This window comes from Lynx canadensis, chromosome D4 (genome assembly GCF_007474595.2).
Source record: "Lynx canadensis isolate LIC74 chromosome D4, mLynCan4.pri.v2, whole genome shotgun sequence".
Taxonomy (NCBI): domain Eukaryota; kingdom Metazoa; phylum Chordata; class Mammalia; order Carnivora; family Felidae; genus Lynx; species Lynx canadensis.
Genome location: NC_044315.2, coordinates 8,086,941 through 8,097,026, shown reverse-complemented (window position 1 = coordinate 8,097,026; position 10,086 = coordinate 8,086,941). Strand labels below are relative to the sequence as shown.

General features: G+C 44.0%; 1 protein-coding gene across 3 annotated transcripts in view; it reads right to left on the bottom strand.

Annotated features, from left to right (window-relative positions):
• The window catches only part of RFX3 (regulatory factor X3), a 295,133-nt gene that overhangs the window by 18,060 nt on the left and 266,987 nt on the right, over positions 1–10,086 (bottom strand). The window lies entirely within an intron of this gene.

Sequence of the window (10,086 nt, the reverse complement as noted above, 5' to 3'; positions counted from 1 at the left end):
AAAATGGTGACTTCAAATAAAATGGCTGTAGCTGAGTGGGACCACAAGATGTGTTGCCTGAGAAGGGAAGTGTCCTTAGACCTTGACTTGAGAGTCTGACACTATGAACTCCATCAAAGGCTGCAGTTGAAGATGGCTTATGTGCTGACCAAGGCTTTAATGATTCAAGCAAATACCATGAGAAGGGTGTCCTAAACATGGATGGGATGTGTGTGTGTGTGTGTGTGTGTGTGTGTGTGTGTGTGTTTTATGTTTAGTAGAATGGGGATGATCACATCATGAGAAATTGCTGATGAACTCAGATGAGTATCAGCATGTAAATCCTGGCCCAACCAGTTGACTCTCACTCTCTCTCTCTCTCTCTCTCTCTCTCTCTCTCTGGTCTTCTGAGAAGTCAACAAAGGAATTGAGAGCTTTAAAGCTTTCCTTCCCTATAGAAGCAACAAGATAGTTCACAGGCAGGTTTGGAACTTCCCGACCCAACTCTAATCTTTCAATATTCCACACTTAACTCGAACTTCGTGAAGTTCTGAACTGTACAAGTTGAGTTTTTACAACTTCATCACGTTGTTAACTTTACAGCTCCAATGGAGCTGGGCAACCTCGTATTTCAGTTCTGCCGCCTGAAGTTCGTAGAACTTATCACAAAAGGATTAGCTAGTGGCAACTATTCTGGACGTTATGGGTGGTGGCGGGAGAGGTCTTGGAATTTTAATCTTATGATTAAGATTTTGGGATTTGGGGATTTTTGGGGGATTTGGGAGCATTATTATTTTCTTGAAATGTCTTCCAAATGAGAACCAAATCAATCAGAGCATTCGGTACAGGGTTTCACAATGGAGGAAAATAGTCGCTGATTTTACAGTGATTTCCAATTTCATAAAATGTGCAAGGAATGCTTATGCTACATTTGGTAAAATCCCATGTTCCTTTGGTGACTTTTCTTTCTGTGAGTGTCTTTTCCAATGTATTTCCAAATGGTGTTGTCAATGGCCGAGATTTCTGCCAGTTTGCTTCAAACTGAAGCCAAAGGGGCCCTACGATTGCTGTCGGTCCTTCTCCTTCGGACTAGCCAGGTATACTGGCAACATGTGCTGAGGGTTGCCCTGTACACAGGTAGCATATTTTCATCCCGGGTCTAACCGTTCAGTCATTTTTTGCTCCCCTCCACCCGCTGGGAACCCAGTGACACATGTACCTTTACCCTGTTTCCAAATCTCTAAGAAGCATTCGTGAAGTAAGAATAGAAGCCTTAGTTCCTCTTGAAGAAACAACAGGAACTGTTTTCAACAACAGGAACACTGAACGATAAGGATCGTTAGGCCAAACCAAGAAGGGCCTCTGTCCTGAGACCCATGTTATAAAGAGCCCCGCCTTGGCTTTCCTGTGGCTGTGGCCCTCTCTACGGTGTAGGGAAATCATTGGGCCAAGTAGAGGTGTCCTCTTGGTGGCTATCTGTCCCTCCCACCGCTCAGACCGTACTTGCGTTATCTAAGACCTTGGAACTCCCTACGTAAAGGCCTTGAGTTCCCTTCGTGCAGATTTCTTCTCCAAGTGCACTCCTCACTTTTTTCAGAAGAAAAAAGGGAGAGCCAACGAGGGGCAGAGGTTTGCCAAGGCTGGACACAACCTGGACGTTGGCGTGAGTTGTTCAGAGGTATTCACGGCATGGGATCGGGGGTGATGCCTAAGAGAAGTGGTCTGGGGCTGGACGCTGGGTCAGGGGCTGGCTGGGTCTAGGTCATTACCTTCTGGCACGGATCCACGGGGAGCCTGAGAATCTTACATTTAAACATAGCCTTCCAAGTTGTTATCAAGGCATATTTACCAACCCAGCTGGACGGAATAGATTTTACTTAGAGTTCGACTCATAACTTTTGAAATGTTAAGACATGGGGTACCTTAGGCTCCGCAAATGTTAGGGGCTGAGCTGAGAAGCATATGCTTTATGGAAATAAAACCATGGGTTCCAAAGAAAGAACCTAACTCAAGACAGGCTTCATGTGAGGCTACCTTCATCGTCTAAGAGGAAACCTTGGCATCAGTTTGTTACCTGAGGGGAGATATTTCTTAATTTTAATTCTACCACCCCTCTTTTGCAGAAATTATTTTAATTTTTTTCTTTGATGTTTATTTTTGAGAGAGAGAGAATGAGAGAGACAGAAGGAGGGAGAGAGGGAGAGAAGGAGGGGGAGAGAGACAGAAGGAGGGAGAGAGGGAGGGAGGGGGAGGGGGAAGGGCAGAGAGAGGCAGACACAGAAAAGGAAGCAGGCTCCAGGTTCTCAGCTGTCAGCACAGAGCCCGATATGGGGCTCGAACTCACAAATCGCAAGACCATGACCCGAGCCAAAGTCGGACGCTTAAGTGACTAAGCTACCCAGATGCCCACTTTTGCAGAAATTATTAACCGGACAGACAGTGGAGGCTGGCTGGGGCATGCAAACACGTCCTCTTTGTGCCAAGTAGCCTGAGTCAGGTTTGAAGTGCTTCTAGTATCAAAACATCTGGCCTACACACTTGGAGAAAATCGTATTTACGAAAGTGTATTTTATACAGTGATGGTGAAAAGTCGAAAACGACTCCTGTGGATTGAGGCACTTGTGATCTCAAACGAGAGCCGTTTCTTTATCGAAGGACCAGTAAGCACCCTCGTCGCCTGTTTGTGAGCAAAACTACCAGAAAGACAATGGCAAGGCCAGAGCCACCTGGACAGGGCAGGGGATAACAGAGTGTCGCGGTGGCCAGCAGAGGGAGCTGTCATGCCTAATCTGTGCCGCAGGATCTCCCACGCCTTGCTGGCTCTGCGGTCGGTCGGTTGGGGATCCCAGGCTCACTCTTTCCTAAGCAAAATAGCCCAGGGGTGGACTTTGCTGAAGAGAACAGGGTGCCGAGATTTCTTTCCTGATGTGTCCAATGACCATTTTAGTTCTTGAAGTACGTGAAGAATTCTTGAACTATTTTATCTTCTTTTCCCACTTCTGAACGCTTTAGGGGAACTAATCTCTAGTTGAAAGCACTTATGAATGCCCGGCTTGGTACAGAGGGTCTCTGAAATGTTGACAGACACATCTTAGGGAGAAGGAGCACTTCTTGGTCTAGAAGTTTTTTTCTCCTGATAAAAGAATCCAGTAGGTAAATCATGAAATCGAGTGAGAAGTTCTACACATTGGCAACCTGTCTTTCCATCATTCTTTTGTACTTCCTTTTTTTTTTTTTTTTTTAATGTTTATTTATCTCGAGAGACAGAGAGAGTGAGGGCAGGGGACGGGCCGAGAGAGCAGTGGGGAGGGAATCCCAAGCACTTTCCTGGCTCTATCTCACAAACCATGAGATCATGACTTGAGCCTAAACCAAGAGTCAGACGCTCAACCGACTGCACCGCCCAAGAGCCCCTATACCTCCTTTCTTGAATGTCTTTTTTTTTTTTTTTTAATTTTTTTTTTTTTCAACGTTTATTTATTTTTCGGACAGAGAGAGACAGAGCATGAACGGGGGAGGGGCAGAGAGAGAGAGGGAGACACAGAATCGGAAACAGGCTCCAGGCTCCGAGCCATCAGCCCAGAGCCTGACGCGGGGCTCGAACTCCCGGACCGCGAGATCGTGACCTGGCTGAAGTCGGACGCTTAACCGACTGCGCCACCCAGGCGCCCCTTGAATGTCTTTTGACCACCTATTGGAAGACTGTGTTTCGACCACAGTTATAGGCGAAAGTCTATTCTTTGAAGAGCCTAAGAGATGGGGTTACAGCCCAGAGCAAGCAGGAAGGAAATCAAGTCCAGGTTGCTAATGAGCAGGAGTCCCAAAGGAAAGGGCTGTGGCCCTGGGCGGCTGAGTCAACAGGTGCTTTTCGCACACTCAGAGAAAGAACGGAACAGAACGACAAACCAGGAAAGAGGAGGAAGAATGGGAGAGCTTCTACAAAGCCAATTCTTAGGAAGGTGTAGAAGAAAGGCCTCCCGTGCCTCTGCTCCGGGAGGTCACTTTGATGATTTACTGTCAAGCTGTCAGAATCGTGCTCACGTAAAGGAGCACATTTACAGCTAAAAGCAAACTCCAAATTCCAAAATGATGATTCTGACTTAGGTCCGGTCTGTGGGTGGGCGCAGAGGAGCGGAAGGGTGTAATTTATCGTTGGTGCTGCTTCCCAGCAGACTAAGCTTTCCAGTTACAATTTGCTTGGGCTAATATTCCAGTGAGTTTGCATATTCTAGACGTCTATGAACAAACAGTAGGGAGGAAAAGGGCGGTGGGACCATCAGGGTGCATCCTGGAATGCAGAGAAGAAACCCTGGGACAAAACAATGAAAGCTTCCACACTAGGCATCTGGTGCGTGTGTGACGGTGAATGTGTGCGTCTTTGGGGGAGCTGAACAGTACAGACGGAAGTAAGTTTGAATAGGTCTGCAAAAAAATTGTACGGTGAGATACTAAAACGTGAACGGAACGGAGCCCACGTGTGGCGACTTGGAAGGATACGGTCCTGCTTTCTGCCGCATGCTGGCTCTGCTTTGGGGAAACTTTCAACCTGTTTTCCCATCTTTTGCAAGGTTCTGGAGAATATTAAATAAGAATGTGAAACATTTCGCACAGTGATTATCACGAGGCAGTTCCTGTATTAATTAATTAGAAAAAATTAGTACATACGAATAAACTTTATTATGAAGAATAAGTGATATCACTTTCGACAAGTATTCATTACATTTTTTAAGCTCCTGCCGTTCCAAGATAGCTTTTTGCTGCAAATGATTGTAACTTGTGGTGCAATTCATTCATTTTAAAATATTCTAGAGCACATCTATTATTCCACAGGTACGTTTTCAGTGTATTCCCTAGTTGCACTGGAGTAAAGTCACTGAAATTTATCTTTCATTAGATTGATTTTGCCTTAAGAATCCGTGCTTATTTATCATGATTATCCTTCTACCAAATGGAACTTTTTCACCCAACTTTTATCCTAAAAGCTTGCCTGTGGAATTATTATTGCTCTTCTCCAATTTTTAGGTTTTGAAGATTTTTTTCTCGTCTACTTTGAGTACATCAATTTTGATAAATTCACATTTTTCTTTGGATGGTATATTCTTAAGGGATCTTCCATTTTTTTCCCTAAAAATATTACTAAAGTATCATCTTTTTTTATGTTGACATTCATATCTGAATAAGTGAAGCATCTTTTGGTTTCTACTTTTTATTTCAAAAAATTGGTTATATGGGCGGCTTAGATGTAATATTAAGTAAGTATAATGAGATTACGACAGAATTGAAATATGTTTAATAAATTAAAGGTAACAATATTTACCACAGAAAATCATTTTATGAAGCAAACAAAATTTATAGATTCAGAGAATGTATTAATGGACTATGTCTATTTTGAGGAAAAAAAGCACACATACCATAAACTCCCAAATAGATTCCAAAGAGTCATAAAATTCAAATAAAAGGATAGTTTTCCGCTCAGAGCTGCGCAGAAAGCCCTGAGTTTAAAAAATTTTTTATTTAACAGGTGTGCAAACAGCTGCAACTTGCTTATTCTGTTTTATTCCTGCTCCTAAAATTGCACCACTCCCAGAGAGTCTATGGGTATATTTATAATATTAAAGTTCAAAAAGGTATATAATTTTAGCAGTAAATAAGTTCTGTTTCCTTTTTACCACCCAGGCAAAAAATATAATCCTGAAGCTCTGAAATTGCACATGCTTTAAATAACTTACTAGTCAGCATTACTGTGGCAGCTGACTGACATTTAGAAGAAAACGTGTTGGGCTGTGATGCTCTATCTGTTTCCTCTGGGGGCGCCATTGCATGGTGGTCTGCACGTCAACCGAAATGGTAGTGTTAATGGGGATGCAAAAAACAGTAGTTTTGTACACCCGTATCCCGTGCTTGTGTGTACAACGGGTATCGGTCTCTCCTGCCTGCTCAAAGCATGTAAACAATTGTTAATCCTCAAATGTACCGTTGAATTCTCATTAATGAAGATACATTAACTGTCCCTAAGTTGCTTTCAAGGACAACCTCTCCCCCTTGCTTCTGGATCTAGCTGGCTGTCCGCCAAATAATGTGCGCGCAAGGCAAAAACCGACGGTCCAGCCAAGTTTGTGACTACTTCCCAGGCTTCTTCTCGCTGACTTCCCAACTGTTCTTGCTCCCGTCCCCCATCCTGCAGCGTTCTTGCTCGCCCCACCCCCATTCGTGCAGCAGGCGACGAGCATGGTGGTTTAACAGCAAGAACTTGGGGGCCAGACTGCTTGGTTTTGGAGCCTGATCTCACCACTCAGGGGTTGGGTGACCTTAGGCGAGCTACTTGACGGCTCTGTGTCTCATGTCATCATCTGTAAAACAGGTGTAATAAGGGGCGCCTGGGTGGCTCGGTCGGTTAAGCATCCGACTTCGGCTCAGGTCATGATCTCATGGTTCATGGGTTTGAGCCCCGCGTCAGGCTCTGCGTTGACAGCTCAGAGCCTGGGGCCTGCTTGGGATTCTGTGTCCCCCTCTCTCTGCCCCTGCCCCCCCACTCAAAAATAAACATTAAAAAAACTTTTTAAACAGGTGTAATAATTTTCATTTATAGGGTTGTTGTGAGATATTAAGTTAATAGCCACAAAGCACTTAGAACAGGGCCCGGCACATAAGTAGTATGCACATCACTTGAATTTTCTTTCCTGATCCAATTTGACTTCTTGTTGACTGAATTTGATGGTATATATTGGGTCTTGCTGGTGTCTGACCTTCAGATTTTCCACGAAAGCCTCCCCTTGGCCATGCTCCCTTCCATTTCAGGTAGGACCTGTGTGCACGTCTCTGTGTGCCTGCGGTGGTCTCTCTCCACCCCTTACCCCCCAATTCTCACCAACTTCACACAGTTATGAACTCTTTTTGCCCTTTAGATCTCACTTCAAACATCATTTCTGGAGGGCAGGGGGGGAGCCTTCCCTGGCCCTCCCAGGCTAGATGAAGGCCTCATGCTTCGAGCATTCCTATTTCTCTTTAATTTTGTAGCTCTACAGTTATGTGAATATTTAGTAAATATAAATTCAAAAACTAAAATGTAAGCTTCTTGAATGCGAGGTCAAAATCTCTTTTGTTCATTATTATAACCTAATCATTACAGCATTTGGTCTAGAGTAGGTATGTAAGAAATATCTGCTAAACAGAGGCACCTGGGCGGCTCAGTCAGTTAAGCATCCAACTTTGGCTCAGGTCATGATCTCACAGTTCATGGGTTCGAGCCCCACATCGGGGTCTGTGCTGCCAGCTCAGAGCCTGGAGCCTGCTTCGGATTCTCCCACTCTCTCTGCCCCTGCCCCTCCCTGCTCATGCTCTGTCTCTTTCTCCCTCTAGAATAAAAATTAAAAAATTGCTTTTTATATAAAAAATATGTATTAAACAAATGAACAAATAAATTTCAGAGGTAAGTCTGAGAGTCAACATCGGTGAACAAGATTTGTCCAAGATTATACCACTATAAATGTCAGAACCATCAGGAGAATTCAGTTCTCCGGACTCAAAGTGCTCATTTTTTCCAGGGCATTAAATCTTTGGTTACACACATCATACAAAGAACCATGCAATTAGTGTGGTGTAGGTTCTAGAATGAAAAGTAAATGTACAGATCAGAGAGAACGGGGGTATCTAAGGTAGTGGGGGGGGGGGGAACTGGGCTCCCCTGAGGAACTGATATTTAAGACGTGATGTAAGACTTAGCATGAGCAAGGGGGAGTTGGGCAGAAGACTCCTTGTAGAAAGAACCATTGACACAGTGGGCCAATGATGAGAAAAGCTTGGTGAATAAGAACAGAGCAAAGACCACTGTGATTGCAACAAAAGGAATAGGAGGAGGGAGGTGGAGGTTAATCGGAGAGGCAGGGCCAGATCATGTACCACCTCGTGCACCAAGGAAAGAATTTTGTTCCTTACCTAACAGAAGAGAATACCAATGATGGGTTTTAAGTAGGGATAACACAACCACCTTGGCCCTTTCATAAGACAATACTGACTGTACTAGGGGAGGTTTGGGAAAGAACAGATTTAGTAACAGGGTGGACATAGGGGTCCAGACAGAAAGACATGTAAAAGATGATGCCCAGGTGTCCAGCATGATCAACTGGGAGAATCGTGGTACCATTTACTGGGAAGGAGCCATTGGTAGACAGATCAAGAGTTTGATTTCATTAAGTATGTAATGAGCTCTCAATAAATAGTAAGAACTATTATTGGGTTTGTGGTTGCTGTTGTGACTGATGATTGAAAACCAAGTGCTGCGATTGAGGGTAAGGGTGACTTTTATGGATTTCAGTGGATTTGGGCCCGAGGTGTTGCCCCCACAGGCACTTCTGGACTTGGTGTTTGAAAAGGGCAACCACCTAAGGGGCTAATGCAACTGAGCCTCAACATGCAGAAGCCCCCCCTTTTTATTTATTTTTTAACCTCCAATCTGATTTCTAGTGTAGGCACGGGATAACATGGGAGGGACACATGAGAAAACAGCCTTTCCTTTTTCTTGAATTTCCTTCTCCTTCTTTCAAGAATTGAGAAATTTCAGAGACGCTAATATGACTATGATCTACGGGTCTATTATGGCCAACAGATGTTAGGAGTCCATCAGCGTTGTATGGGGAGAACAAACCTAGAAAACTATGCTTAATTGGCTTGGGCTGAATAATGGATGAGTAAAGACAGCTCAAAGGATTGTCCTATAAATCGGGTAAGGGAGAGAGTAGGCAAAGAAATCAAGAGGTGTGTGTATTAGATTGCGGAGCTCACACAGGTGTCTTACACCGTATTTTCTGATCTAGATCTTTACTCATATTATATCTTTACCTCATGGGGGAATCTGTCATATTCATCCACATTGTTTACATATAGTAAAAAAAAAAAAAAGAAAAAGAAAACAGAATGCCTATGGGGATGGTTAATTGGCAGCATTGACTACGTAAGATCGTTTTAACCCTGCTGAGCCAGCAACACCCACACAAGCCTGTGAGGGGGTTGCTCAGTCTTCACACTGTGTGACCGGCGCCTGCCCACTGCCCTTCTTCCCTCGAGATGTGAGGGAAGCAAAGACCACACATCAGGATTAGTCACATGGTATTAATTAGAATCCCTGTTACCATTATCCCGACCATCTTCTTAAAGAAGTCCCCGGAACATACGAGGTGGTTGGCAGACCAAGAGGCATGTCTGTTTCCAAGGTGTTGGGCCCTGACTTGAGAAAATTTACAGTACTTAATCTATGCGCCAACTGGGCATTTGGCAACCAGGTATCTGTAAGACAACTACTGAAAAAGGCACTAAGGGGAGGTCAAATCTAAGAAAAGGCAAGATGGTTTTGGTTCCATGAGGTCCCGCCTATCTCAGCGATTCTTGCTAAATCTCACACACATATATACATCGTTGGCATCATTAAAGCAAAAGCACCATTGAGCGTCTTACAAACACATAACACATCAGCGCACAGCGAGGGATTTTAAAGAGGGACAAAGGAATCTTTTCAAGGACATTCTGAATAAGTCTGACATGTATTTTATTTGTATTAGAGCACTTATAAAGGTCCTTGAGGTATTTTAATGTATTTTTAATTTATACCTTTATTATCTTCTTTCTTAAGCTAGGAAAAGGGTCTCATAATTATTTTGACTTTAAATTTAAACAAGCACATACACACAGCTTTAAAAGGCACATGTCTTCTTTACTGCTTTGGGTAATTTGTAATATGGCCAAATTTGGTGCATAATCTAGGAACGTCGGAAGGACCCCCGATTCAGTACAAGAAAATACACTGGTGCAGAATTACTGGAGGATTTGTATCTATTCCTCATCATATTAACCAATCCTTGTGTAAATTTACATCAGAGTATCAGCTTTTTGACGCTCGCTGAAAATAAGATATTTTTATTTTCTATCTAAAAATTCTGAAGATGGGGCGCCCGGGTGGCTCTGTCGGTTGGGTGTCCGACTTTGGCTCAGGTCACGATCTCGCGGTCCGTGAGCTCGAGCCCCGCGTCGGGCTCTGGGCTGACAGCTCGGAGCCTGGAGCCTGCTTCCGATTCTGTGTCTCCCTCTCTCTCTGCCCCTCCCCTGGTCATGCTC